This window comes from Rattus norvegicus, chromosome 20 (genome assembly GCF_036323735.1).
Source record: "Rattus norvegicus strain BN/NHsdMcwi chromosome 20, GRCr8, whole genome shotgun sequence".
In the NCBI taxonomy this organism is placed as follows: Eukaryota; Metazoa; Chordata; class Mammalia; order Rodentia; family Muridae; genus Rattus; species Rattus norvegicus.
Genome location: NC_086038.1, coordinates 9,657,418 through 9,679,793, shown reverse-complemented (window position 1 = coordinate 9,679,793; position 22,376 = coordinate 9,657,418). Strand labels below are relative to the sequence as shown.

General features: G+C 48.3%; 1 protein-coding gene across 8 annotated transcripts in view; it reads right to left on the bottom strand.

Moving 5' to 3' along the window:
- Pknox1 (PBX/knotted 1 homeobox 1) overlaps window positions 1-15,674 on the bottom strand; it is a 42,209-nt gene extending 26,535 nt beyond the window's left edge. For 5 of the 8 annotated variants that reach the window (XM_039098547.2, XM_039098544.2, XM_039098546.2 and 2 more), the window contains exon 1: window positions 15,459-15,610. The gene's annotated coding sequence lies outside the window, so the exon portion shown is untranslated. Of the gene's footprint in view, window positions 1-120; window positions 4,614-15,458 lie in introns of those variants that run through there. The other 3 variants (XM_039098545.2, XM_063279041.1, XM_008772808.4) reach the window with 3 other exon arrangements.
- Between the last annotated feature and the right edge of the window lie 6,702 nt (window positions 15,675-22,376).

The following is a 22,376-nucleotide window of genomic DNA, read 5'->3' as shown; positions in this document are numbered from 1 at the left end:
AGCATGGACCAGATTTAGAAACAGGGTCTTACAGATGGAATGCCACTGAACTTGGGATGGAGAAACTGATTGTCTAGATAAGAGGAGAGAGAAAGATTTGAGACACACTAAGAGGCTCACCATGGCAAGATGGCGGTACACACTGAAGTGGAAGCCTATGTACTGCTCCGGTCACCAGAAGCTGCAAGAGGGAAGGACTGACACCAGAGCCTTCAGAGGGAGAGTAGTCTTGTCTACACCTTGACCACGGGCTCTAGGACCATGAGAGAGCCCATTTCCGGGGGTGGGAGGGTGGTGGTGGTGAGTTTAGTAGACCAGCTTGTGGTCATTTGGCACCGCAGCCCGAGAGAGCAAATGCACGTAACACACGATATGAAGCTAAGGGACTGAAGAGACCAAAAGGAAGACAGAAGACAGTGTGGGAGGGGACAACCTGGAGGTCAGAGGATAAGAGGGCACAGTATGATGTGAGAATCAGAATAGAACTGCTTACTCGACATAAGACAGGGGGCCATGGTGGGGGAGTGCCAACCATGTTAAGAACTTCCTCAGGATCAGGAAGAGGAGGACTGAGTCAACAGCTGGTAAGCAGAAGGACTGTGGGGGACAAAAAAGGAACCATGGCCCCCAAACCCTACCATCATAGCACCATGTTCCTATGAGCTGTCTGTACTGGGAGGGGGAGGAAAACACTTTAAAGGAGCAGTGTACGAACAACCACTCAGAAGACAGGGTGAGTGCACTGTGGCAACTAAGTTAAATATTCTTGTCTTGGGGTTGGGGATTTGGCTCAGTGGTAGAGCGCTTGCCTAGCAAGCGCAAGGTCCTGGGTTTGGTCCCCAGCTCCGAAAAAAAAAATATTCTTGTCTTTTCCTTTGGTGACAAGGTCTCACTGTGTAGCCCAGGCTATCCTAGAACCCACTATGTAGACCAGGCTGGCTTCAAACTCAGAGACTCATCTGCCTCTGCCTCCCAAGTGCTGGGATTAAAGTCATATGCAGTTATGCCTGGCTTCCAAGTTGAATCTAAAATGCTGTTACGTCTGTTAAATCTGTGTTCCACCTATCCCCGGACCCCGTTCTTGAGACAGAGACCCACAGGCCTGCAGCTTGCTCCAGAGCATCTCTCACTGTCCTTGGCTGTGGTCACTCTGGCTATCTTCCAGCTCTGGCTTCTCCCTCAGCTCCAGCACAGCACAGTCCCCTCCGGCTTCCATCTCTGCAGCTTCCACCTGCCTGCCAGAGCCTGAGTCCCGCCCTGCTCCAAACCTGGCTTTCTACAATGCAAATCTGGGCACATGACTATTGCCTCTACCCAAGTCCATCCCCAGCCATCAGTCCACCCCACCTTCCTTCTAGTCTCCAAGGGCACACACCCTTGAACCCACCACCCTGTCTTCATTCTCTCCCCAGTGGTGGAGTGTCCTACCTCCCCACCCCCCAGCAGCTCTGCCCACCCTCTCTTCCATTCTGTGTGCATGGCTGGCTATGAGCTCTACCATCCATCCCACCTTCCTCCTGGGTTTTGTCTAAGAAGCCAGAAGCCCACATGGAGGCTGGGGACTGAATGAGGGTCTTCGACCATCAGTCAGCTGGGGGTGTAAGTCTCTGAAGGTCTGAGATACTTAAGCCATACAAGTATCGCTCTTAATGATTAATTATCTTACGGTAGAGCTGGAGATTTGCCTTAGCAGTTAAGAGCACTGACTGCTCTTCCAGAGGTCCTGAGTTCAAATCCCAGCAACCACATGGTGGCTCACAGCCATCTGTAATGGGATCCGATGCCCTCTTCTGGTGTGTCTGAAGACAATGATAGTATATTCACATACATACATAAAATAAAATCTCTAAAAAGTTTATCTTAGTGTGTGTATGTGCCTGTGTGAGTTTATGTGTACCATGTAGAGGCCAGAGGACACAACCTCAGGGAATAGAGCTGTAGCTGTCACGTGGGGACTGGGGACCGAGCAGGTCCCCTGCAAGCTCTTAATCATTTACAATCCTTATAAAATTTTGTTGTTGTTTTTGAAATAGGGTTTCTCTCCATAGTTCTCGCTGTCCCGGAACTCAGAGATCTGCCCAACTTTGCCTCCTGTATACTAGGATTGAAGGTGTGTGCCGCCATACCCAACCTCTTCTAAAAGTATTTTAAACAACTTGCTTTCCAGAAATAGCTAGAGTCACTGGACTCCCTTTCCCCGGCCATGCTGGGTGAAGAGGGGCTCGGCTGTGGATGGCACTGTATCTTCCAGGGTAGTCAGCCCTCGAATCCACTGGTATATTGACAGTTCTCCTTCAAAATCAGGTCAGTCTGGAAGTGACTGCGTCACACAAATGGCTGGTGCTGCACTGCTTCCGGACAGCTCTCGATGGACACTTCCCATGCGTGGCAAGGGGGCCACTGCTGCGAGATAGTTTTCCACAAACGACTTTAAGTCTCACTGAGGAGGCTTCCTGGGCAAACCCGGCTAAAGACGATGGCCAGTGGACACGTGTGGGAAGCCAGGGACAGTGCAACAACCGAGACTTCGCCTCCCCATGCCTGTTCTCCAGAGCACATCATGTGTGCTTATGGCTGTACTCAGTGACACACCACTGGGTCACACTCCCTGGGTACACTGGGCCAGTATTTAGTACCTACAGTCGTCCCCAGTCTCACAGTCGCATAGCTCTTTTCCAGAGACACCTGTCTTTTATTGCATCATCCTGGGGGATCGGGATACGGGAGAACAGAGTGACCGAGAGACCTATCTCCCATCTGAACCCATGAATACACACCCACACATATGACGTATTTTCCCACTACCGTAGGGACGGAGGGAACATTGAAAGCGGAAAGGACAGGCATCCTCAGCCGACTGCGTGACTCTCACAACCCACACAGAGATCAGCTCTGCAATTGCTCTCAACTCCTCCAAGAACAGAATGGCCATTTCCTATAAACCCCTCTCACAATGCATGCCCAGCAGGCCCTGCACAAGTGTCTACACAGAGCTCCCTGGAGCAAACAAGTGACTGACAGACTGAGGGGCCTACTTTGGGCTAAGGTAGGGAACGACTGAATATGCTGGAGGCCTTTTAGTGTTTTGTTTTTGCTTTTTTAAGACCAGGAGATTCCAGTAGGTGAAGGGAAATACCAGAGCTCCCTACTAGAGCCAGGCTTCCCAGTGATGGGGAACAGAGGTGGGCTCAAGGCGCTCTACAGTGCTGTGGAAATGGAATGTGAGTGTGAGTGCATGGTTTTAACACAGGGAAACACAGAAGTAGATATGCATGGGTGATATGCACCCACACATATCTGTTCCACCCACTGAAGGGACACAGTACCAACAGCAATGGTATATAACATGAGCCTAGACCTTATGCTCAAAAACGGAGGGAGGATACTTCAAACTTGCAGGAGCTTCCCTAGGCTGACTGGAGTGAGAGGCTGTGGGGCACTCCTCCTGGCTCTGGCCAGGCTCCTCTGACCCCCAATGTGACAAATGCAAGATTTACAGGGCCCTTCACAGAGACTTGTACCCAGTGTTCAAAGGAAGGTCTAGGAGGCCGGGTGAAATGTGAAACTGAGCATTAACTGACATTAGATGGGAGGCCCTATATGTGGGAGACCGATGGTGCAGAATTTCTGTGGGGAAAGCTACAAGCAATGAATGGAGCCAGCTTAAGAATGAGGACTGCAAACAGCAGATCCAGTGGTGGAGTTGTGAAGTGGAAATGGAAGGGTGCTTTGGAAAGTCAGTTGGATGGTGTTTTGCTGGGGCAAACGTGTGAAAGTCGACACAGGTGTGAAAGGCTCAGGCAGACTCATGAAGGACTGTTTCCTGAAGCAGACACAGGAGAGAGGGTGTTCTGCTAAAACAAGCATGTGAAAGGACACGTGATGAAGGATTCTTTGCTAAGGACACGCACGTATTGGTCTGCCTTGCACTGCAGAGTTGAGCTGCATTTGTGGGGACTCCCTAGAGAGAAACTTCTGGTGGTGTGCCACTTCCACAGACTCAGGCTGATTGGCAGTGATGGCAGCTGAGGCAAGGCACATGGAGGACACGTGATGTTTGCAGGGTGTAAATAGAACTAAATGGCGTGATGAAGAGAGGGCTTGGCTTGCTTGTACAGCCAGCTGTGCAATACTTGTGGATCTTGAGTCTTGCTGATTTTTGCTTCCCTGAACTTCTCCTGGTGTCCCTCCAGCTCCCTCCTGCTGACTTGAGCAGAGGCAAAGGCCTTGCTGTCTCTGTTAGGTCAAGTCATCGTGTCACCTGACTCTACAAAACTGGGCTGCTGGTGTATCAGTGAGGTGTTTGCGAGTGGATCGAGCTGCCGCTGCCTGCTAATCTGTGAACTGAACTGCCGATTTCCAGACAACCCAGACAGGAGTTGCTCCAAAGAACCTTTCTAAATAGGTCCATTTCCCCCATATCCTTTCTTTCCCACTACCTCTGGTTGGGTGGTGGGCCAACAGGGAAGTTCAAGTGTTTAAGAACCATCATTAAAAATAAGATTTTAATAAGCGCAAGGTCCTGGGTTCGGTCCCCAGCTCCGAAAAAAAGAACAAAAAAAAAAAAAAAAAAAAAAAAAAAAGATTTAAAAAACTAAAGTTATAGAGCTGCCCAAGCCCTTTCAAGGGCCCATCAGGATACCAGGTGCCTAGGTATGGCACATGCCCTACAAGGTTTAATGTTTCTTAATGAGCTCTCATTCTTGCTTAGATTCCAAGTCTTTTTTTTTTTTTTTTTTTTTTTGGTTCTTTTTTTCCGGAGCTGAGGACTGAACCCAGGGCCTTGCGCTTCCTAGGTAAGCGCTCTACCACTGAGCTAAATCCCCAGCCCCTAAACCACTTCTCTTCCCCCCCCCACCCCCAGCTGGGGACCGAACCCAGGGCCTTGCGCTTCCTAGGCAAGCGCTCTACCACTGAGCTAAATCCCCAACCCCCTAAACCACTTCTCTTGATGAGTCGCTGATGAGCTCATTTCCTTCCAGGCACAAACTTCGGTGCATTCCAGACAGGAACTTTAGCTGCTTCTAGTCATCTACTATTCCCAACGCTGGGTACACAGCAGGAGCTCAATTATTTAGTTAAGTGACTCCTGAAGTCTGAACAATACAGGAATTACTTGTTCTACGAAAATTCCATAGAGCTCCCTCCTCTGTGCCTGGAGCCTGTTCAAGATGCTCTCTACCTGGAAGGTTAGCTCAAACCCTGCTTTCTTCATACATGACCCACAGCTCCCCAGAGGCAGTGCCATCGAGCAGCATGTGTGTTCCTTTTATTATTATACATACATGAATGTTTTGCCTGCATTCTGTGTACCATGTGTGTGCCCAATGCCTTCGGAAGTGAGAAGCGTGCACCAGATCCCACGAACTCCTACAGTTGTGAGCGGCCACACAGGTGCTGAGAACAGAACTCAGGTCATTTGGAAGAGCAGCCAGTGCCCCTAACCTCTGGGCCATCTCTCCAGCCCAATGTGATGTGCTCCTATTTGTCACCTTCAATCTACCTTCATATCTTTTTTGAAAGTATCTGTCTCTAATTTCTTCGTGATCAAATTTAACAAACACCAAATCAGATTTCCCCTCGTTGGATTACTTCAATCTGCTTATGCTCTTATTTTCCAGTAATACACTTGTGGATTTAGTTCCTCCAGAATACTGTCTGCTTTATCCTGGTGGTGAGGATGTATACTGTAGTTATTCATTTGTAAGACAGAAAACAGCTATAGTCGTTGTTTATTCAGAGTCAGAAAAAGAGTTCCGTTTTTTGAGACCAGGTCTGGGTAGCCCTAACTGGCCTGGAACTCACCATGTGTCTTGGTCTCAAACACTTAAGATCCTTTTGGCTTTGCTCGGTGAGTGCTGAGATTAAACCCCATTTCAAAGGGATAGTTTCTGAATCTCTTTTTTTGTTTCCTTTTATTGGATTTTTTTAAATTTACATTTTAAATGTTATCCCCTATCCTGTGTTTCCCCTCCAGAAACTCTCTATCCCATCCCCCCTCCCCTTGCTTCTATGAGGATGCTCCATCACCCACCCACCCACTCCCTCCTATGTCCCCGCCCTGACAATCCCCTACACTGGGGCATCGAGCCTTGACAGGACCAAAGACCTCTTCTCCCATTGATGGCTGACAAGGCCATCCTCTGCTACATAGGCAGCTGGAGCCATGGGTCCCTCCCTGTTCTCTTGGATGGTGGTTTAGTCCCTGAGAGCTCTGGAATGTCTGGTTGGTTGATATTGTTGTTGTTCTCATGGAGTTGCAAACCCCTTCAGCTCCTTCAGTCCTTTCATTGGGGACCCCATTCTCAGTTCAATGTTTAGCTGCGAGCATCCATCCTTCAGCTCCTTCAGTCCTTTCACTGGGGACCCCATTCTCAGTTCAATGTTTAGCTGCGAGCATCCATCTCTGTATTTGTCATGCTCTGGCAGAGCCTCTCAGGAAACAGCTATATCAGGCTCCTGTCAGCAAGTACTTCTTGGGGTCTGCAATATTGTCTGGGTTTGGTGGCTGCATGTGGGATGGATCCCCAGGTGGGGCAGTCTCTGGATGGCCTTTCCTTCAGTCTCTGCTCCATACTCTGTATTTCTTTATTCTTTTTTTTTTTCTTCTTTTTTTTTTTTTTTTTTTCGGAGCTGGGGATCAAACCCAGGGCCTTGCGCTTGCTAAGCAAGCGCTCTACCACTGAGCCAAATCCCCAACCCCTCATACTCTGTATTTCTTCCTATAATTATTTTGTTCTTCCTTCTAAGGACTGAAGCATCCACACTTTGGTCATCTTTCTTTTTTCTTTTTTTTTTTTTTTGGAGCTGGGGACCGAACCCAGGGCCTTGCACTTGCTAGGCAAGCGCTCTACCACTGAGCTAAATCCCCAGCGGTCATCTTTCTTCTTGAGCTTCATGTGGTCTGTGGATTGTATCATTGGGTAATCTGAGCTTTTGGACTAATATCCACTTATCAGTGAGTGCATGCCATGTGTGTTTTGTGATTGGGTTACCTCACTCAGGATGATAGTTTCTAGTTCCATCGATTTGCCTATGAATTTCATGAAGTCATTGTTTTTAATAGCTGAGTAGTACTCCGTTGTGTAAATCAGTATTTACTGTATCCATTCCTCTGCTGAGGGACATCTGGGTTCTTTCCAGCTTCAGGCTAGTATAAATAAGGCTGCTATGAACATAGTGGAGCATGTGTCCTTGTTATATGCTGGAGCATCTTTTGGGTATATGTCTAGGACAGGTATAGCTGGGTCCTCAGGTAGCGTAGTACTATGTCCAATTTTCTGAGGAACCACCAGACTGATTTCCAGAGTGGTTGTACCAGCTTTCAATCTCTTTTTTTTTTTTTTTTTGGTTCTTTTTTTCGGAGCTGGGGACCGAACCCAGGGTCTTGCGCTTCCTAGGCAAGCGCTCTACCACTGAGCTAAATCCCCAACCCCCAATCTCTTTATTCCAAGAAATACACAGAAGTTACACACACACACACACACACACACACACACACACACACACACACACAAAGTTCCTACATAGGAATCTTTAGCTTCCCTTTCAAAGTTCTAACTAGGTTGTGTTACTGTGGTCTCAAATTCTCATTTATAGAATTGATTGTTCAAGTTTTTGAGACTAGCTCTTGTGACTGAAGAGAACTTTGAACCCCCAATGCGGCTTCTACTTCCTAGAACTGGAATCACAGGCAGACGTTACCATACCCAGTCTCTCTTCTCTCCATTTTAGGGGATGGGTCTGTTTTTTTAAGACAAGATTTCACTGTGTAGCCCAGGTTATCCTTGAACTTACAGCAATTCTCCTGCCTCTGCCTCATGACTGCTAAAAACCTGGCTAGGATTTAATTTTCTGAAACTTGAGATTTTTTTTTTTTTTAATCCTAACACAGGGCTTATTTTGCTAAGTGTTTATGTGGTGAAGACAATTTACATTTTATTTATTAAACACAAATTTCTATCCATGTTTATTGGTTCGTTTGCCATATTGTTTAAATCCTCTGTATCAGCAGTTCTCAACGGTAGACAATTTTGGCACCCAGGGGACATCCAGCAATATCCAGAGATATTTCTGATTAGTGAAGCATGTGAGATCCTGACAGAGTGACCTGACTCATGTCCTTCCTGAAACTAACTCTCCCCCCCACCCCTACCTGGGAGACATCTGTCTGCCAGTGTATGTATGTTAGTATACTTGCTATAATCAGTTTGGGTAAAGATAATGAGACATAGAAAGTTTAACATTAGTACTGATACTCTGAGTGACACACAGTGGCCCCCAGGACTTTTCTGTCTAGTACTGACACTAGGAGTTTGTCTTGCCCAGCACTTGCTCCTGGTAGGCTGTGTTTCCACCCCTTATTTCCCTTCTACCTGTCAGTCGTAGCTGCCTTATATAGCCAGATCGTTCGGCCAGATGTCATCTTTCTGCTTGATTTGGAGCTTTATCAGATGAGAGACTGAGTCCCTTCAAACTAGTTGTGATTCCTGATGTTTTGGGCTTATGTCACCTGGTCTTATTTCCCAGTTCTCCTTTGTTAAAAAGTCTTTCTGGCTGGGCTTGGTGGAACACGATTTTAATTCCAATACTCAGGAGACAAAGGCAGGCAGATTTCTGGGAGTTTGAGGCCAGCCTGGTCTACAAAGCAAGTCCAGGACAGCCAGGGCTCTATTACACAAAAGAAACCTATCTCATAAAAAAACAAACTTTTTTCTGTCTGGTCATCCTGTATGTGTGGTATGGTCCCTGTCCTCGCCTATCTTCAGTTATCAACTGATTATTTTCACACTACACTAACTAAAGTCAATAGCAACCCTTCGATTCCAGTTGGTTTCCATAACAATCCTGTATTATCAGTTACACATAAACATGTTTATCAGGCAGGTGTACAGGTGCTCACCTGCATTCCCAGCTACCCAAGAAGCTGCTTCAGGTCAATCCCTCGTGCCCAGTTCAAGGTGAGCCTGGGCAACATGGGATGATGCTCAAGAGGACAGACGTCTGCTTCTCAGAATCTACATGGCAGATCACAATCATGTGTAACTCCACTTCCAGGGGATCCAGTGCTATCTTCTAACCTCCATAGGCCCCAGGCACATATGTGGTACACAAACATACATGTGGGGAAAAACACTCATACACATATCTTTTTAAAATATCCACTAAAATGTACAAGGGAACACAATTAAAAAAAAAAAAAGTTGAATCAGGCTGGTCTCCAACACACATGCATGAATGCTCGCACGCTTGCTCTCGTTGCACTCCCTCCCCCGCACCTCTCTCTGATTGCCCCTTAGCTATAGGGTCATACAAATAGTCACAAAATAACTCCTAGCTCTTGGGCCACATAAACACAAACCACAGCTAACCAAGGAGAATCTAATCTCTCTCTCCCCACTGGGTTCTCTATGTAGCCCTAGCTGTTCTGGAATACTCAACTTCTCACCCACCTAAAATCTTTATCAACTCAGGTGGTGGCATCTCAGGTCACTGGGTAGCCCAGCTTCCTGTGGTCCTCTCCAGGATGCTGACACAGGACAGCTCCCCGTCCTGCCTGCTTTCAAAGGGAGCCCAACGACGGCAATCTGGAAATCTGCATGCTCTAGACGAGCCCAGTTCTAGTGTCTGCGGAAAGCAGACTCAGCACTAAAGACAGACAGGACAGCAGAAGGCGGCTGAAGACTGCACTCCAGTGTGTTAGGCTGTCTCCACATTTTCTTCTATTACTAATCCTCCTTACCAATTGATGGTCCTTGTCCCAACTAAACCTGCTTTTAATAGAAAGTGCCAGGACCCTAGGAAAACTGGCAAAGGTCTGTCTTCGAAAGGACACCTTCTCTAGGAGCTTTTTCAGGGCATTAGTCACCTAAGCACAAAGTCAAGGGAGTTTTGTTGTGTAAGAAATCTTAAGTGGGGGTTGGGGATTTAGCTCAGTGGTAGAGCGCTTGCCTAGGAAGCGCAAGGCCCTGGGTTCTGTCCCCAGCTCCGAAAAAAAGAACCAAAAAAAAAAAAAAAAAAAAAAAAAAAAGAAAGAAATCTTAAGTGGCCCTGGAGAGACAGCTCAGCAGTTAAGAACACTGACTGCTCTTCCAGAGGTCCTGAGTTCAATTCCCAGCAACCACATGGTGGCTCACAACCATCTGTAATGGGATCTGATGCCCTCTTCTGGTGTGTCTGAAGACAGCTACAGTGTATTTCATATACTTAAAATAAATCTAAAAAAAAAAAAAAAAAAAAAATAGGGAGGGGTTAGGGGGATGTTGGCCTGGAAACTGGGAAAGGGAATAACAATGAAAATGTAAAGAAGAAATACCCGTTAATAAAGATGAAAAAAATGATAAAAAAAAAAAACAAACAAAAAACAAAAAACCCTAAAATAAATCAAGTCCCAAGTGACTAGGGCTCATAAATCACAAACAACCCTGGTTCTCATCCCCAGCACAGAAATGGCCAGTCAATGAGTAACTCGTTTGAAGGAAAACATCTGCCAAGAAATCGCTTTACTTTTCAAACAAAGCTTGAAAACATACCATTTAAAGCTTGACATCCAAATAAAGTCAGATATTAAATCGTATTAAAACAAAAGCTGTGCCAGGCACAGTGGCATGCTTGCAACCCCCAACTCAGACAGCTCAGCCAATGGGAGACTCAAGAATGGTTTGAGGCAAGCCTGGGCTACACAACAAATAAAAATGTACAGAATCCAACTAAAGACCTAACAAAACTCTAACGACAAAGGCCCTGTGTTAGTGTGAGGGTGAGTGCTGGCATGTATGTGACAGCTCGTGTATGCAGGTCAGTCATCTTCCACTCTGTCTGTGGCTGCATTGCCAGGCAGGCTGGCCCAGGGATTCTCGGTCTCTTTGCAGTCCACCTCACGGGAGTGCTAGGATTTACAGATGTGCTGCCACATCAGCCCCATGTGGGTTCCTGGGGGTCTGAGCTTGGGGTCTCACACGTGTGCAGCAAGCACTTACCTACTATCTCCTTGGCCCTAACAAAGGGCATTTTATGGGTTTTAGAATTTGTTTTGAGGCTGAGTCCAACCAACCTCAATACAAACTGCCACACAAAACTTGCATAGCTGTCCCCAGGACAAACTTTCTCCCTTGGGCACTGCCAGTGTTGCTCAGGGACACCGACAATGCATGGTAGAAAGAGGCCCCAGTGGGCCCTTCTTCCAGCAGCGGCTGCTTTCCATACCAGATTCCCTGTCAAGCCAGCTGGTACCATGTTGAGTGGATCAGAAGAAAGCCAGTTTTCAGACTGAAGACACAAAGTCAAAGGTTAGATGCTCAAAGGCCCTGATATGTCAGGCATAACCATAAGATATTAAAAAAAACCAAACTGTGACACTTAACACTGTTTTAAATTAATTTCTTTATTGTATGTGTGTACAATGTAATAGCTAGTGTGGACGTTAAAGGGAAGCTTGTAGAAATCATTTCTCTTCTTAAACCATGTGGGATCTGGGACTGAACTCAGCTTGTCAAGCTTGGGGACAACTTTTTTTACCTGCTGAGCCATTTCTCTGGCCCAACTTTAAATTTTTAAAGTAAGAAACATTAATGTTAACATGCATTTGCCAGACACAGAAATGCTTTTGACAATTTATATAAAATATATGCACATAAGCTTAAAGAATTTCTCCAAAGAAAACACACAAATGTCAAATAAACCCAACCTCACCAATCATTAGAAAATGCAATTAATACAATAAAGTGCCACCTCACATACAAGGACAACAATTTAAAAAACAACCACACAGAGAACTGATGCTGTAAGTGCAGCTCAGTGGTGGCGAGCCTGTCTGTTTACAAAGCTCTGGTCTACTGCCACAAAACAACCAAACACCCAAATGCCAGGATGGGGGGAATCTGGAAACCTTGAGTACAGCACTGGAAAAACAGCACAATGGCTCTTTAACCAATGTGTAACCAATGACATGTGGAAATCTACTCCCGAGACTGTATCAAACGCCCCAAAAGCAGAGCCCAGACATCCACACACTCGTGTACATGGCCACATTACCCACAATAGCCAAAACGCAGGCGGAACCAAAATTTCAGCAATGGTAGATGAACAAAATGCAGGGCATACATAGAATGGAACTTTGTTAGGCTTAAAAATATAGAAATGCGGGGTTGGGGATTTAGCTCAGTGGTAGAGCGCTTGCCTAGCAAGCTCAAGGCCCTGGGTTCGGTCCTCAGCTCCGGAAAAAAAAAATAGAAATGCAAACACAAGCTAAGATATTATGCAATTTTAGTGAAATTTAAGTGAAATGAGTCAACCACAAAAAGGAAAATTATTATTCCACTTACATGGGGTATCTAAAATCGGCACCTTTAGACATACGGAAAGGTGCTGGAAGAACATACGGAAAGGTGCTGGAAGAAAAAGAAGGGGCGTCTGATGTCTAAAAAGGCAGCTCGAGCACAGAGGTCAGTGTGCAGATGGTGATATGTAGGAAGACAGCGCTCAGAAGACTCATGTCCATGGCTAACAAAAGGGGAAAAGGCAAAAGTGAGGACTGAGAGAAGGTGAGGTGGAGCGGGGTGATGACCCGACAACATGGTGACTACAGAGGGAGCCCACTGGATTCCGTTGTCTTACCCCACTGAGCACATGTATAGTCAGCAGAGAAGGCTTACCTCTATCGGAAGGTGGGCCAAATAACTTATAGAGGCCTTTAGGTGACAGGATTACCCTGAGCCGAAATTACCTTATATACACAGAGCACTGACAACCCATGTCTACACTCAAGAGGGAAGAATGGCCTCGTGACTTTACCCATCAGGGTGACCACACTCTCTCATTCCAGAGAAAGGCCCAAGATGATAAAATCATCTGGAGTAGGGATGTTTGGAATCACATCAGGGCTTTGTAAAGCAAGAGCTCTATCAGTGAACTCTATCTCCTACCTTGTGGTTTTCAGGATTCTGCAGATGTTTTTCCTCACCCCCCACACCTCCCTGAAAATACTTGGAATAAGAAGCTACTCCATCTTCTTCCCATGATGCTGTCCCAAGAACCAAAGAACGTCAGAGAAACAGTTCTCAACCACAAGCCAGCCACCACACTGACTACACTGCCTGCCTTCTGGGGGAAATTCCCAGAAATAGCTGAACAGCAGGGGCTGTAGCAGGCGAGGTACCTAGCATCCTCTCAGTAATATAACACTTACCAGCCTTTGTGGCCAGGCCTGTGTCTGCTTTGCACCAAATGACCATCCAGTCCAGACTCTGTTCATTCTACCAATCAACTTTTTCTACACACAACATACTTCCACTCTAGACAAGACTGAAACAGAACTCAGACACTTGGTTTCAGCATAGCTATCTGGAAGCCTTACACACCAAAGGCTGTTGGCTAACCTCTCTTATCCTCCACCACAGTTAGACCACACCATGACATCAGGACATCAAATTCTCCTGACTGTTGTATGACTTGAATTACTTGTCACCTCTGCCAACAAAAAGCCAGATCATGAAGAAGGCCCTAACCATTCATTCATCCGTATTCCAACCAAAGACAGCTGAATGTACATGGGTTTCTAACAAGGACAGAAACTGACAAAAACAAAATTATCTACAGTAGCTTCAACCAGGAAGGCAATCAGATCAAGAGATGAGCAGGGCCAGTGTGAGGTATGTCTACAAAACATTTGAGTTGTCAAAGAATTCTCACCACAGTCCCAAAGGACTTGGAGGGCTCTCCTCAGACCAGCTGCACAGTGAGACTCTCCACACTTTGGCCCAATACTTTTCTTTTTAGACAGGGTTCTCTATGCACTCATGGCTATCTTGGGACTCACTCTATAGACCAGGCTAAAGAGATCTACCTGCCTCCGCCTCCTGAGTGCTGGGATTAGGGGGATGCCACTACCACCTCCCTGCTAGGTCAGATACTTTGAGAGCTATTTCAATATGATTGGTACTTTTTTTGACCCTGGGAAAAGTTTCAGCTTCTGGATCCACACTTTGAACTTTGGCAAATCTCTTTTCCTCTCAACAGTTCTGGTTTTAACAACGCCAGGCCAAAGTCAAGCTTGTAACTGAATGTTACTACTCTTGTAGTGACTTTGTTTCCACAATTCACAATTCGGACTTCCTAAAGTTAGGATACAAGGCGACAGAACCGTTACTAAATGTAAACTGGAGGCCAGGCAACCTGCTGCCCCCTGAATCACAGAGACCGTTGTGGGGAACAAGCTATCTTTCCAGCCATGCTTCCTCTATTCTAAAGCACAGGGAAATCTCTTAAGAAGCATCAGCTGCTGGTGCCCTGGTGCCCAAGTTCGCCAGGAAGAACCGTGGGTTTCAACGGTACCTCACACAATGGTGGATCTAAGACTCGACGCGCTACTGCCAACGGGATGCCCCGCACACACAGGCCACAGGCTGGAAGGATTTGCAGACTCTTTTGCCTGCCTCACCTGGACATAGAATGAGCAACAAAAAGCGTGCTAGCAACGCGTTCCCGCCTCAGTCAGATCCTTCCCTGGAGTGTTTAGAGAAAGCTCATTTTTTTTCTAGCGCCAAGACAGGCGGCTTGCTTAGGGGCGTGTTCTTCCATCCTTTAGTGGAAAGCACCCACATCTTTAAAACAAAACAAAAAAAGCAAAACAAAAAAAAAACAAAAAAACAAAAAAACCCAGTCACTTCTGGAAGAACCTTCCCTGTCGAGCCGACACCTACGTCTCAACTATCCAGAATCCCTGATGTGTGCTCAAACTTGGCCCCCGCGGCCCGCGCTCCCGGGTGGCACGGCGGGACCAACCGCGCAGGCCGCGGCCTCCGGAGCCTGAAGCCGCGACGTCGCCCGGCTCGGTGCTCCTAGCTGCACAGCTTCCCTTTACAGAAACACACGGAGCAGGCACAGCGGGACAAACACTCCCCGAGAAGCTCTTCCCAACGGGCGGTGGACACGCGCGACACGCTGTCACCGTCCGCGGACTCCCGGGGGAAGCCTCACACCGGCTCGGGCCGCCCCTTAGGGCCACCGACCCCGCCGCCATCTTCCTGCCGCGCCGCCCCCGGCCCTCGGCCCGCCGCCGCGCGCCCCCGCCGGCCCGCGCGCCCCCGCAGCCCGCGAGCCGCGCTCCGTGAGCGACGGTTAGGCGCGCGCCTCGAGCGGGCCCAGCGCGGAGGCCCTGCCGCCTTCGAGAAATTTCCGCGCCCCTGAACCCACACTGGAAAAACAAGCCGGGCGCGCCCCCGCGCCGCGGCCTCAGCGCCCCCTCCCCCATCGATGCACCCCTCCCCCGCCCCCGCCCCCGCCCCGGGCGCGGGTCAAGTGGGGCCCCGGGCACCGCCCGCCCGACCGCCCGCCTGGCCCGCGGCGGAAGAGGCAGTGGCGGAGGCGGCGGCAGCGGCGGCCTCGGCCGGTGTGATTGATAGGGACGGCGGCGGCGAGAGCGGCGGCGGCGGCGGCGGAGCGGTTGAGTGACAGCTTACCTGGGTGCCAATCTTCATCACACTGACAAGCGGCTGCAGCAATCGGGACCCGCAGTGCCGCGCCCGCGTCCAACCGTCACGCCGACGCCGGGCCACGCGACACAGCCTCGCTCAATGGGAGGAGGGCGACGCCGACGCGCGCCGCATCAATATTCACCGCGGGGGCGGGGCCTGCCGGCCCCGGGCCCCGCCCCCGCCCAGCGCGACGGCGGGCAGGGGGCGGGGCGGGGGCGAGGCAGGGGGCGGGGAGGGCCCAGGAGGGGCGGGGCAGAGGCCGGTCCCGCCCCGCGGCGCGCACTCAGCCTGGCCCCACCCAGTGGCCCAGCCCCGGCGCCAGTAGCAGCCTGCCCCGCCCCAGAGGCAGAGCTTACATTTCAGGACCATGCAGTGGGTGTGGCCTAGAGGGCTACAGACCACGCCTTCTCTGCTCACTCCTCTGCTCCCTCCCTTCGGGAAAAGGTTTGTGGAGCTGGGTGGAACCATCTGCAGCTCGGGCGGGGAGTACGGGCTGTACCATCTGAGGACCTTCTACTCAAGGCCTCCCGGCTCCAGCTCTTCGTCCTGACCGGCGCCTTGCAATCAAGGTTCTGGAGCTAGGGTAGGCGCGCGGCGAGGGAGGGAGAGAGGAAGGGGTAGTCATTCACCTTTGAAGACTGGAGGACAGAGCGCCTGAGATGTCTGCCCTGGAACCTGACCATGGAACTGACCACTGACCGTGAAGTGACTGAGGTCTGACATCTGGTCCGTTAGGACTTCAGGACAAAAAAAAAATGAGCCTTTTCTCAGGAGGAGTGGACAATGTCTCTAGTTGGAGCTTTGCCTAGCCAGATCATCTGCAGCAGCGTACCCCGGGACACGTGGCTTCCCTGATAGCTGTAAAGACAGAGCGATGGAAGCCCTCAGTTTGCCTGGCTTGTCTAAGTTCACTCGTTTTATGCAGTGGCCACCTGAGTGTGTTATGGGTACTTTGCATCCGCGCACAGCTTAGCGGTTCTGATGACCCTACACTCCTCAGGAGGAACCTTGTACACCAGGACTGATAGCTGAAGTCCCTCCTGTGTCCTCAGGGCCCCACAGACACCCCCAGGGCATCCCTCTCTTTGTAGCTACAGTTCAGTTCAGCACAGAACCCCCGTGGAAGGAGAGACCAACTACCAACATTTGTGTGGTATGCACAAACATTTACACACATACAATAGCAACGACAATAATAATTAAAATTTGAAAAACTGGTTTTTGGGGCTGGAGATAGGGCTCAGTTGATAAGCATACACAAAACCCTAGGTTGGATCCCCAACAACAAGGTATGGTGACACATGCCTGTCACCCCAGCACGTAGGTAGTGGAAGCAGAAAGATCAGCAGTTCAAAGTCATTTTTTTAAGATTTATTTATTATATATAAGTACACCTCAGAAGAGGGCATCAGAGCTCATTACAGATGGTTGTGAGCCACCATGTGGTTGCTGGGATTTGAACTCAGGACCTCTGGAAGAGCAGTCAGTGCTCTTAACCACTGAGCCACCTCTCCAGCCCTCAAAGTCATTCTTATCTACCTTCTGAGGTCCTGGCCAGCATGGAATACATAGGGACCATGTCTCCAAAAACAAAGTTATTAAGAATTGCAAGGGATCGGGGCTGGGGATTTAGCTCAGTGGTAGAGCACTTACCTAGGAAGCGCAAGGCCCTGGGTTCGGTCCCCAGCTCCGAAAGAAAAGGAAAGAAAAAAAAAAAAACAAAAAAACAAAACACTAACCAAAACAACCTGGGAGAGGGGAGAGGAAAGGGCTCATTTGGTTTTTATTTCCACATTACAGCCTGTCATTGAGGGACCTTAAGGCAAGAACTGAAGCAGAAACCATAAAGGGCTGTCACTCCTCTCCATGGTGTGACCAGCGTGTTTTCTTATACAACTCTGGACCACCCGACAAGCACCTGCCACATCGGTCTGGGTCATTAGATCATCAAACCATAGGCCACCGGAATCCTTTGCTTCTCTCAAACCCTGTGAAGCCACACAGGACCTCCTCTGAGGGCAGAGATCCAGGGTGGCTTCTAAGGAAAGAATAATATACATTTAACTCTATTTATGGTCCATTCTGCGACTTTACAACGCCCATTAAAACTTCACTATAGGGGCTGGAGAAATGGCTCTGGGGTCCTCCAAGGGATTCCACATCCTTCTCAGGCATCTGCGGGTACCCAGATAAATAAAAATAAATTATTTTAAAAGCCCCAGCGCTATTTATTCTAAGGACCATGTTTCCGAGCACGAAGGGAAAAGACACACATACAGTAACCATCAGCAGAAATTCAAGAGGATTCTTTCCCGTTTTTAAAAGGAATAATCCTGGGAACATAAGTTTGCAACCTGTTCTTCCCCGACTCAAGAAGCACCCGGACATGACCTCACTTGGGAACCTAAAAATTTATCATGTCTCTGATTTTATTTATCCCGTTTCTGATTTTACCCCAACTGTCACTGACAGAAAAGAGGATTTTAGTCCTCTGAGCGTAGGTGCTCGTGAACACATATCTGCAGGTATAACAGAGGAAGGGGGTGGGGCGGATAGCCACCTGCACTGAGTGTACAGCAGCCACATCGGGCAGTAAGAAAGGATTGACGGGATCGGAGCCAGGCAGGTGGTAGTGTGTTCCATGAAAAACCAAGGGAAGGGCAGAATTGACAAAGGCAGCAGCTTGAAGGGCTGAGCTTCCGCTCTGGCCCAGCCAGGGCTCAGGCTTGCAGGGGACCTCACAGAAAAAGATACATATGGTGGTCCCTGACCACCAGGGCTTCGGTGTGCATATCAGCCTAGCAACGGTCAGATGGACACAAGCAGTCGTGGGCTAGAGAAGAAGGACTTTGGGTGTCCTTAAGGGATCTGGGGATCTGGAAGGAGGGCTATGATGAATGAGTAGAGCTTGCCATGATGTAGGGTACTTGTAATCCCAGCTACTCAAGAGGCTGAGTCCGGAAGATTGGGAGTTCGGATCCGGCCTGGGCGATTTTAGCAAGACACCTACCTCTGTCCCTTGTCTCAGAATCAACCAGCTAAGCACGGTGTTGCCTATCTGTAATCCTAGCACTCGGTGATGGAGGCAGGAGGGTCAAAGGTCAAGAATGTCCTTGGCTACATATCGAGTTCCAAGCCAGCCAGCAGGGCCTATATGAGGCACTGTCTCTGAAGGATGAGAAGTAAGGGAAAAACCCGAAACAACCAGATAAGTCGGTTATAACGTGTAGGTTCTATTGGAGTTGTTCCTTTTTCTGTTTTAATTTTATCTTCGTGTGCATAGTGTGTAGTATCTGAGCTTGTGTGCATGGGCACATGTATGTGTGTGGGTGCGTGAGGTGTGTAGATCAAGGGGCTAACATTGGCTGTCTTCCTCAGTCAGTCTCCACCCTAGTTTTTTGAGTCAAAATCTCTCACTGGACCTATACTACCTGCCAATTGGGTCATCCCCCTGTCTCTACCTTCCCAGCTCTGGGATTATAGGTATGTAAACCTGTCTGGGGCTTTTCACGTGAGTGGTAAGGATCAAAGTCAGACCCTCCATCTCTCTAGGCTCTAAAGTGTTTCTCTTTTTTTTTTTTTTTTTTGGTTCTTTTTTTCCCGGAGCTGGGGACCGAACCCAGGGCCTTGCGCTTCCTAGGTAAGCGCTCTACCACTGAGCTAAATCCCCAGCCCCATCCCAATCTCTTTATACCGGGAATATAAAGTTTCCCAGAGATACCATAACTGACCGAATGATTTAACATCTGAGGAGGCCAGAAGGGCCTCAAGGTTCAGTCAGGAATGCCCTCCCTGACAAGGCTCTGGAGGGTCTGCTCCCTGAACCACAGCTTCTCTCAAGGTTTCTGACAGGAGTGGGTGCTCTCTGGTCCCCAAATGCTTTGTCCTGTCCTTACCTCTCCTGCTCTTTTGTAAGGACACAGGCCAGACTGCATCAGTGTCCACCTGAGGATCTCATTTTAACTTGGCGATAGACACTACTAACAAAACCTGCCCTGGCCTTGTCTTCCTTGCCCCTAAGAACCATTTGCTAACCACTTTAGTATATGACCTGTGTTGTGGTTTGCCCTGGAGTCCCCAAGGACGGCTGCCTAGTCACCTACTCAGGACTCAAGTGACTTCATCAGAACCTTCCCCCCCATTTAATTTGTAAAATACAGGTGAGGGCTGGTACAGGATAGAACGAGGCCTGTCACTGGATGAGAAGGAAGGATGGGTGGGAGAAAAGTTCGAAGCAAGAGGAGGAGACGGGAATGGAAAGGCAGAAGAGAGAGGAGGGAGGGCTGAAGAAATGGCTCAGCAATTAAGAGCACTGACTGCAAAAAAAAAAAAAAAAGAGCACTGACTGCTCTTCCAGAGGTCCTGAGTTCAATTCCCACCAACCACATGGTGGCTCAAAACCATCTGTAATGGGATCCGATGTCCTCTTTGGTGTGTCTGCAGTTAGCGACAGTGTACTCAGATACATGAAATAAATAAAATAAATCTTTAAAAAAAAGAGAGAGAGAGACAGAGAGGAGGGAGAGGGACATTAAGATTCCACTCTGTGTATTTACAGGTTGTTATGAATATTCTTAAGGGATGGATGTGTACAGGGCTTTGTACGTTCAGGTAGGCAATTATATCTATCAGAGATATATCACAATAACCCTGGATCAGAGGTTATTGTGTTGTGTGTTCTTTCTTGTGGCGATTTAAGTGTAAGAGAGAGTGCAGTGTCTGGGACACTGAGCCGCCACGGAATTAGGATGTATATTTCTGCCATGGTGTCAGCCTGCCTTGGGGACTGGATGGGTAGAGAGATTGTTGCCAAGCTCAGAGAGAAGCCTTCCGCAGATTGAAATGGGATGGAACAAAGCCAGTGAGAGGCTTTGCTGACTGAGATTAAGATATCGAGCAGAGGGGTTGGGGATTTAGCTCAGTGGTAGAGCACTTCACTAGCAAGCACAAGGCCCTGGGTTCAGTCCCCAGCTCCAAAAAAAAAAAAAAAAAAAAAAAAAAGACATTTTATTTTTTATGATTTTACAATAGACCTGAATGTTTGTGACCGTTGAGGAAGCTTTGGGAGAACACTGTTGAACATAGCAGACCTGTGCTAGCCCAAAAGCTAAAACTGCCCTCAAAGAACATCTGAGACCTATAGAAGAGACCCTTCCACCCGCTAACCTGCCCAACTCAAGTCCCCACCAGTGTAGACCATTGGTGAATGCACAGGTCTTATGACTGTCCTCTGTTTGGGTGACCTCTTCCACCATGTGCCATGTCATTGAGTACGGTCTGAATCTGTGTCCCTGGGCCACTGTTCTCAGATTTGACTCAAAATGAACCCTCTCTTATTTTAGAATGACAGCTACGTCTCTCATCAACAATTACCCAAAACGTCCATTTTTGGCTTCGTCCTGGTTCCTAGCATCTGTATAGTTTCCTAGGTAACAAGCCCTGGAAAGTACTTCTTGTTATCTTAGGGTTACTATCGCTGTGATAAAACACCATGACCAAAGCAACATGAGGGGAAATAGTTTATTTGGCCTACTCTTCCCATCACTGTTGATCTCTGACAGGACAGGAGCTCAAACAGGGCAGGAACCAGGAGGCAGGAGCTGATGCAGAGGCCACAGAGGGGTGCTGCTTACTGGCTTGCTTCTCATGATTTCCTCAGCCTGCTTTCTTATAGAACCCAGGACTTCCAGCCCAAAAATAGCATAGTGGGCTGGGCTCTCCCCCAATCAAACACTCATTAAGAAAATGCCCGGGGGCTGGAGAGATGGCTCAGTGGTTAAGAGCACTGATTGCTCTTCCAGAGGTCCTGAGTTCAAATCCCAGCAACCACATGGTGGCTCACAACCATCTGTAATGGGATCTGTTGCCCTCTTCTGGTCTGTCTGAAGACAGTTATGGTGTACTTATATATAATAAGTAAATAAGTCTTAAAAAAAAAAAAAAAAGAAAATGCCCGGGTTGGGGATTTAGCTCAGTGGTAGAGCACTTGCCTAGCAAGCACAAGGCCCTGGGTTCGGTCCCCAGCTCTGGAAAAAAAAAAAAAGAAAAGAAAAGAAAAGAAGAAAATGCCCAACAGGCTAGCCTACAGCCTGATCTTATGAAGGCATTGTCTCAGTTGAGTTTCTCTCCCCTCTGAGAGCTTTCGCTTGTGTCAAGTTGATTTAAAACTAGTCAGTGCGGGGCTGGGGATTTAGCTCAGTGGTAGAGCGCTTGCCTAGGAAGCGCAAGGCCCTGGGTTCGGTCCCCAGCTCCGAAAAAAAGAACCAAAAAAAAAACCAAAAAACTAGTCAGTGCATTTGTTTTGATACTTGGTCTCCAGCCCTGGCCCCTGGCCCAGAGTTCCTGAGCCCTTGAGTTTTGCTGGGAGATGGAAGGACCTTTTGTCTTAATGAGACAACTTTTGATGTCTCCTAAATTTGGGAAGACTACCCAAAAGACAAGCTCTGATCAGGAGCCTGGAGCCTTCTGCCCCACCTCTTCCTCTGAGAAGCAGAGTGTAGTGGTTTGAATGAGACATGTGCCCCATAGTCTCAGACATTCGAACACTTAGTCCCCGGTTGGTGGTTCCATTTGTGGAGGTTAAGGTGCGGCCTTGCTGGAAAAAGTCCATCACTGAGTAGGAGGCTGGAGGTGTTTGAGATTAAAAAACAAAACAAAGGGTTGGGGATTTAGCTCAGTGGTAGAGCATTTGCCTAGCAAGCGCAAGGCTGTGGAGTTCGGGTCCTCATCTCCAAAAACAAAACAAAACAAAAACAAAAACAAACACCTCATGTGGGTCCCACTTGACCCCCTCTGACTTTGTTCATGTGGCTGAAGATATGAGCTCTCAGCTTCCTGCTGTAGCCACCACGCCTGCTTCTTGCTGCCCTGCTGTCTTAGTTAGGGTTTCATTGCTGTGAACAG